At 29.6% G+C, this 7,500-nt stretch overlaps 1 protein-coding gene across 1 annotated transcript in view; it reads right to left on the bottom strand.

Annotated features, from left to right (window-relative positions):
- The window catches only part of LOC122812417 (sialin-like), a 1,040,020-nt gene that overhangs the window by 71,894 nt on the left and 960,626 nt on the right, over window positions 1-7,500 (bottom strand). The gene's annotated exons all lie outside the window — the stretch shown is intronic.

Below are 7,500 nucleotides of genomic sequence, written 5' to 3'. Positions count from 1 at the left end.
CAGCTTAAATATAAACCCCTATGTCACTAGATAGATTGCAAACTGGCTCAAGGACAAAACCCACATGGTTAGAGTTGCTGGAGCCATGTCAAACTCCAAACCAGTTACAAGTGGTGTCCCACAAGGCTCAGTCCTGGGACCTCCCTTGCCCAGTATATATTTCTCGGAGGTACAGGCCAACACGGAAGGACTGTGGCTGACCAAGTTCGCAGATGACTGCAAACTGGGCGTCATAATCGACTCTCCAGCCGACACAAGCATCCTCCAAAAGGGCCTCATAGAAACAGACTACTGGTGCCAGAGCCATGGCCTCAAGCTAAATGCCAAAAAGTGTATAGTCATCCCCTTTGGCAAAAACAAAGTGCCCACATAGGTGGTAATCCATTAAGTACAGAAGAAGTAATTAGGGACCTGGGGACCCAAGTTGATAGCAATCTCATTTTTTTTTCAAAACAAGTTTATTGTTTTAACATATAAGAGAAATATCATAACAATTTTATACAAATAATTAAAAATAGGTATTATTATAATATTCAACAAAACAACTAAAGTATTTACAAAGACATCCACTACAATCAGATCAATTAATTAAACTAAAATACTGTGCTATTGAAATTAGAATTTTTTTAACAAATTTTGTGAATTATCCCATACAATAAAATGTGATGTTTTTCTAGTTGTTCTCATTCTAATTGTGCTTATTTCCATATGACACATTATATTCATAACATTTTTAAATTCATTGAACGAAGGAGGTGTATCTGAAATCCAATTTCTAGTTATTATTTTCCTAGCCACTGCTAGGATAGACCATAACAAGGGAAGCTTAATCTTTTTAACACATTGAGGTACAGGTGAGTTGAATAATATAAGAGACTTAGAAATAATGAAATTATCTGTAAAAAGAGCCTGCAAAATTCATTAATTGACTTCCAGTATTCTTTCAACTTCATACAGTCATAAAACATATGAGCCCAGTCAGCATTAATTTCTACATTACATCTCTTACATAGATTATCTTTATTATTAATTTTATTCATCATCAAAGGTGTATAAAAAGATCTATGTAAAAATTTCCATGTATAAAGTCTCCAGACAATGGAAGATGTAGTTCTATAAGCAGATTCCAATATATATTGTTTATCTTGTTGAGTTGGTGGGTCCCCATTAATAGAGGTGAAATAATTCCAGTATGAATCTACATTGTAAAAAGTTTCTTGTCTGATAATTTTATGTATATATGAAAGTTTACCTTTATCAGAAACTTTATGCTGTAAATTTATTATCAAGTAATCAATCAGTTTTGGAATAGATTCTTTAACTGTTATAGACATTAGATCTATTCTATCAATGAGATGTTGTCTAAAGATCTGAACCTCTAACCAGCAAGTTTCTTTTAGATCAAATTCTTGTTTTAAGAAATCTAGATTTTAACTTTATTATCAGATATCAGCTGATACCAGTACTTTAGATTATTATCTATAGCTAAATGAGCTCCTTCAGAAGTAGATGACATAAGCATACCCTGAGTATAAATTATAGAATACAATAAAATTCCATTCCCTATACTTAGGGTGCATGAATATAAAGTTACGATAACTAACAATAATATTTAATGGGTAACAGACCATATGTTTAGGTGTAATAGGTGAAGTACAAAATTCCTTTAGCAACCACAACATGGAGTTATTTATAATCATATTTTATGTGTTAAGGAGATTTTCATGAAGTGCATACTAATTAGCTCCCAATAATCTTTCCATTTTGCGACATATGACCGATCTATTAATAAAGTAATAACTTTTATAATAGAAGAGATAATATATAAATTAAAGTCTGGAAAAGAAATACCCCCTTGAGACCAGCTATTAGTATGTTTCTTTAATGCAATCCTAGGTCTATTAGGTGCCCATAAGAAATTTAACATTAGTGTATTCAGTTTCTTGATAGTTATTTTTGTAGGTGAAAGTATTATTGATTGTATTAAGTATAAAATCTTGGGGAATATTATCATTTTAATAATTGTAAGTCTCTCCTCCATAGTAAAAAACATATTATTCCAGGTATTAAAAGATTTTGTATATTAAGAAAACAGGTATTATAGTTATTATATATAATAGATTTAATATCTTTAGATAGTATTATACCTAAATAAGTTATCTGACCTGAGTTGGGTACATATTTAGTAAAATCACTAATGAGAGTATTTGTATATATAGGTAGTATTTTAGTTTTTTCTTCATTGAATATTAAACCAGAAATACTTTTAAAATTCATCATTTTATCAAATAAAGACTGCATAGAAGAATTAGATCCTGCTGATGTAATTAGAACATCATCTGCAAAAAGTTGAATTTTTGATGTTGTATTTTCTTCTATTTCAAAACCCTCTATGTCAGTACTGTTTCTAATCAAATTAGCCCAAGGCTCCATTACTAAAGTGAATAATAGTGGAGAAAGTGGACATCCTTGCTTTGTACCTTTAAGAACGGGTATTTTTTTGTGAAACATATGTTCCTACCTTAATATAAGCCAGCGTTCCTTTGTATAAATGCTCAATTAAATTTACAAATGCATCAGAGAAATTTGTGCATTTCAGTAAGGTAAACAGATAGTCCCAACTTACTGAATCAAATGCTGAACCTATATCAAGACTAATAAGTGTTAAATCTTTCTTTTTCCTATTTGCAAAATCAATTAATGTTAAAGTTCTTCTTATATTATCAAAAGTATTTCTATTTACAATGAAGCCGTCTGATCTATGTCTATAATGCCGGGATAATTGTCTTCAATCTATCAGCAAAAATACTCATAAACATTTTATAATCAACATTAAGTAATGAGATGGGTCGATATGAAGAACATCTAGTTGGATCTTTATTAGGTTTTAAAATTGGTGAAATAAATGTATATTGCCAAGATGGGGGTTATTAACTCAGTTTGGGCCAGAATAAAAACCTTATGTATTAATGAATATGTAGTTTTAGAAAGGATTTTATATATCTCTGGTATAATACCATCATTACCCGGTGCTTTGTTTGATTTAAGCTTATTTATTTGTGTAATAACTTCTGTATATGAAATACTCTTGTCCAATAGTTTAATCTGTTGTTTATTAAGCTTTTATTCATGTTTGTGGTTATAAACTCCTTTATTTTATCTTTAGGTTCCATGTTAATGTTGTTATGGTTAATCTTGTGAAAGTGATTTCTAAATTCATCCAGTATTTCTGGTATACTAGAAACATTCTTCTTTTTCCTTAGAGAAAAGATTTCTTTGATATGGTTTTGTTTAGTCAATCTTTTGTTTTATTTTTAAGTCTATGTAAGTATTTGGGGCTTATTGAATAAGACAAAACTTGTATTTCTAAAGTTATTTTAACTTTATGAGTTAAAATTTCTTTGTATTTCTCATTTAGTTTGTTTATTTCTTCAATAACTTTCTTGTCCATAATATTTTCTTTATTATTATGTTTATAAGAGTCTAGTTTACTTTGAATATCTAACAATTCCTTATCCCAAGATTTCCTTTTGTTATTATACCATCTGATACTTTGTCCATATAGATATGATTTTAAGGCATCCCAAACATAGACAATGGAGACTTCAAGAGTATTATGTATGTCTAGAAAATGTTGTACTTCTGAAAGTATATATTCTTTATAGTCTTTTAGCTGAGTTAAGTATGCTGGTATCCTTTTGATCTGAACATTATGAGTATTTTTTATCATGAATTCAAAAACAATTGAGTTATGATCAGATATAGGACATGAAATGATTTTGGAATTAATTAAATCTGTTACCATCTGGTTAGAAATAAAGACCCTATCTATTTTTGAATAAGTTTTGTATCTGTTAGAAAAAAAGGTGTATGGTAATGATTTTGACTCTATCTGATTATTAATATCATTCAAATGATAAGAATTAGCAAAATCATTTAAATGTTTTGCATTAGATGTAATTCTTCTTTTCTTTATAGTGGTAGTATCACTTTCATGTAGTATACAATTAAAATCACCAGCTAAAATAATATCCCCTACAGAGAATGATATGATCTTATCAATATGATGTTTCACTGTATTAATACCAATTCCAGGTATCCAATATACATTATTTAATTTGTATTGTAACCATACAAAACATTCCTTTGTCATCCTGATAAGACTTAATGGTTTTAGGAATGGGCATACTTTTATTCCATAAAATAGCCACTCCTCTTTTTTTCTGAGTGTGCTCTGAACTAACCAATACTGTATACTTATTAGTGGCTAGTTTATCAATATCTTTTTCAAGAGATGGGTTTCTTGCAGGAAGACTAGATTGGCCTTGTGTAGATTAATGTATCTTATTAGGCTTGCCCTTTTACACGGATTATTCAATCCATTAATGTTTAAAGAAATTCCTTTTAAAGATGTCATTTGGCATTTTTAAAACTCAAGAATCTTATGATCGAAATAACAAATAACAAGATAAATAATGTTACATCTCCTCTTTTAGGTGTACCTTTAAATATAGCTGTATTTATTAAATCTCTTATGGGATTTTGTATAGGATTCAATTTTGTTTGTAGTGACAATGAGTGTACAAAATATATTGTGGATGTCAAAACTATATACATATAACAATGAACAAGTGAAAATAATGTAAGGATTAAACCTTGCATCCCGCCTGGAGTTGAAAACTCCAACTTAGAGCAGTATTTACCACTCAAGTTAACCCCCTACCTAAGCAGCAGTACCTCAGCTACCACCTTATCAATTTAATACTAGTTATATTTAACTGAGGTTAACAGTTTTCAATTCAATTATCTATCAAGACAAAACTACACATTTGGTAAAACAGCATCATATAAACTAAAATAAACTTTTTTTTTTTTTTTTTTTTAAAAAACTGTTCATACTATTATATAGATCTCTGTAATATATAGCACTTGTATTCTAATAGCATTCAAATAATCTTAATGTTAGAAATCAAGAGGAGAGAAAATTATGTTCTAACATTCATTTAAATCAAAAACTTTGGCTAATATGATTCAGACATTACATGCATTAAGATGCATCTATTTTCTGTCATGTGAATTCTATCAACAGCTTCCAAAAAAAATCTTGAATTGTTTGTATATGAGCATTTACTTAAACTCATTATTGTCAATAGAGTAAAATATTGTATTCATAAAAATTATAAATCATATTGCATAGTTATGCAGATTCTCAGAAACACCTGCGTTATTACCTAAAAAAACCATCACACACATAAACACAGACACACACACATACATATACACACACACATATACACACACACACATACCCCCCACACACACACACACACACACACACACACACACACACACATACATATACACATACACATATATACATACATACATACACACACACACACACACACACACACACACACACACATATATATATATATATATATATATATATATATATATATATATATATATATCTGATCTCACTGAGTTGTGTCTTTGTAGAGCACTATCCTACTTGCTGTCCCTAGAATAAATCTGTCTGCTTTATACAAAATAATGCACAGCAAACACATATTAGTAACCAGATTTTACAATCATGCTAACCTACTGCTTTAAAATATATCACATGACATTTCTTCCAGAATAGAGTTATAAGATTATTTATGCTTGTCAATCAGATGAATTAAATGAGTTATAGTAAAGTATATGTTTGGGACACAAGTTTTAACACAGATTATTATGCTACTGTTAAGTAGATTTTCAAAAACATTTAAATAAATGTTTCATTTTCTATGCCTTCTAAAATAAGATATTTACTTGCTACAAGAAACTACATCATCTAAACTCATCATAACTGACACATTTTATGAATAGAGTATTTTTCCTGAATCTGTGGTGTGTCAGTGTGATAACCTTGTCAATGTTTATACTAACTGCTTTCAGTTTCTCTGTGAAAATTCTGTGAGTGAAGCTTCTGAGGAAACTCATGGACACTGTGCATGAGACAGCCCACATCCCAGATTGTCTCCCTTAACATTTTGGCGGGAAACGTATTAAAACTTGTGGCAAACATTCATTTTGTCAATAGAGTAAAATATTGTATTCATAGAAATTACTATAAATCATATTGGATAGTTATGCAGATTCTCAGAAAAAAAGCCATCACACACACACATACACACACACACACACACACACACACACACACACATATATATATATATATATATATATATATATATATATCTGATCTCACTGAGTTGTGTCTTTGTAAAGCACGATCCTACTTGCTGTCCCTAGAATAAATCTGTCTGCTTTATACAAAATAATGCACAGCAAACACATATTGGTAACCAGATTTTACAATCATGCTAACCTACTGCTTTAAAATATATCACATGACATTTCTTCCAGAATAGAGTTATATGATGATTTATGTTTGTCAATCAGATGAATTAAATGAGTTATAGTAAAGTATATGTTTGGAACACACATTTTTAACACAGATTATTATGCTGCTGTTAAGTAGATTTTCAAAAACATTTAAATAAATGTTTCATTTTTTATGCCTTCTAAAATAAGACATTTACTTACTACAAGAAACTACATCATTTAAACTCATTATAACTGACATATTTTATGAACAGAGTATTTTTCCTGAATCTGTGGTGTGTCAGTGTGATAACCTTGTCAATGTTTATACTAACTGCTTTCAGTTTCTCTGTGAGAATTCTGTGATTTGAAGATTCTGAGGTAACTCAAGGACATTGTGCATAAGACAGCCCACATCCCAGATTGTCTCTCTTAACATTTTGGCGGAAACTTATTAAAACTAGTGACAAACATCCATTTAGCAGTGTAAATGCATCTAAACATGACAGAACCTCCACAATGTATTCCACAGATCATCACAGCCTCTATGCAAGTGAAATTAAACTCAAAATTACCAACAAGCAATAAAACTCAGCATTCTTCTCCCAACTCAATTTTCATACAAATCCTATTATTCACTGTGCCCACACAGTCAAAAGCATTCTATATATTAATAAAGAAAGAAAAGAGAGTAGAAAATAAAAGGGAGTGAGGCAGAAATAAAAAATGTAAGAGAAAGCTGTAAGAAGTATATACAATGGAATGTTACTTACTGTTTATATTAATAGAGTTAAAAATAAAACATATTATTTACTCTTATTTAGTTCTGATTATTATTAGTTAAAGCATGACAGATTATTTACAAACAAGCATAAGCAGTATAATCAAGAAAGTATAATTAGAAATAGCATTTGAAGAACTTATAAACTTTTACAAGAAATAAATATGTTATTATTCTATTAATGATATTTTCATTACTGTTCTCTCCTGCCCTCCCCACCCTTTACCCACTACATAATCTAAATAGAATGTCATTGTTTAAACAAAGAAAATAATAAAAGAAGAAGGAAAAAAAAAGATAAAGATAAAAATGTATCAAATTACTAACCTTACTTTTTTCAGAAAGAA

Source organism: Protopterus annectens, chromosome 1.part1 (genome assembly GCF_019279795.1).
Source record: "Protopterus annectens isolate FY-2018-M chromosome 1.part1, PAN1.0, whole genome shotgun sequence".
In the NCBI taxonomy this organism is placed as follows: domain Eukaryota; kingdom Metazoa; phylum Chordata; order Ceratodontiformes; family Protopteridae; genus Protopterus; species Protopterus annectens.
The sequence above is the reverse complement of the archived record's forward strand: the minus strand, read 5'-3'. Positions and strand labels throughout refer to the sequence as shown.